The following is a 588-nucleotide window of genomic DNA, read 5'->3' as shown; positions in this document are numbered from 1 at the left end:
TGTGGTGGGAGTAGAGGGAAGAGGCTACACCGGTAGAGCTTAATTGTACGTTGTCTGCGCTCAACGTTTGGAAAAGGCTGGTCAACATTGTTTGTGAATTATTTTTTTCTATAAATTTGTCGCAACATTATCGAATGGCTGATTTCCACAGAAAATATAAAATGCAGACTACATGTTACTCACTAGTTGAAAATAAATATACTTTACATTTTTATTTTGAAATAAATATGTTTTAATTTTAATGTAGTTTTTGTTACAATCTATCAATACTCTAATACTACCAATAAATTACCAAATAGCTGAGCACACTGGCTCGCGACCATGTATGAAACAGGTTAGTTTTAAACTCGCTCAGAGAACAAAGAGAATCTCGCAAGAGTGGTTAATAAACATACGCGAGTGTTTAGCGAGGCATGTCATTTAAAGATGCCTTAATTCCCATGCACATTTTTGTGACAAACCACTGTAAAAGCGTAAATAAACTCACCACACTCTAACTGAACGTAAGCTTTGAAAATAAAACTGTAAAAATATGTATCAAGCCTATCTTTTCTCAACGAAAAAAACAACTAGAAAACCGCTTTTCGC

At 34.4% G+C, this 588-nt stretch overlaps 1 protein-coding gene across 1 annotated transcript in view; it reads left to right on the top strand.

The window, feature by feature from the left end:
- Positions 1-242, top strand: part of LOC106806295 (4-coumarate--CoA ligase 1-like) — a 14885-nt gene extending 14643 nt beyond the window's left edge. Inside the window, exon 11 of the mRNA XM_014808183.1 lies at positions 1-242. This exon is cut by the window's left edge and continues 1098 nt beyond it. The gene's annotated coding sequence lies outside the window, so the exon portion shown is untranslated.
- The last annotated feature ends 346 nt before the right edge of the window (positions 243-588 follow it).

The sequence above is a fragment of the Priapulus caudatus genome, unplaced genomic scaffold (assembly GCF_000485595.1).
Source record: "Priapulus caudatus unplaced genomic scaffold, Priapulus_caudatus-5.0.1 Scaffold152, whole genome shotgun sequence".
Classification (NCBI taxonomy): Eukaryota; Metazoa; Priapulida; class Priapulimorpha; order Priapulimorphida; family Priapulidae; genus Priapulus; species Priapulus caudatus.
The sequence above is the reverse complement of the archived record's forward strand: the minus strand, read 5'-3'. Positions and strand labels throughout refer to the sequence as shown.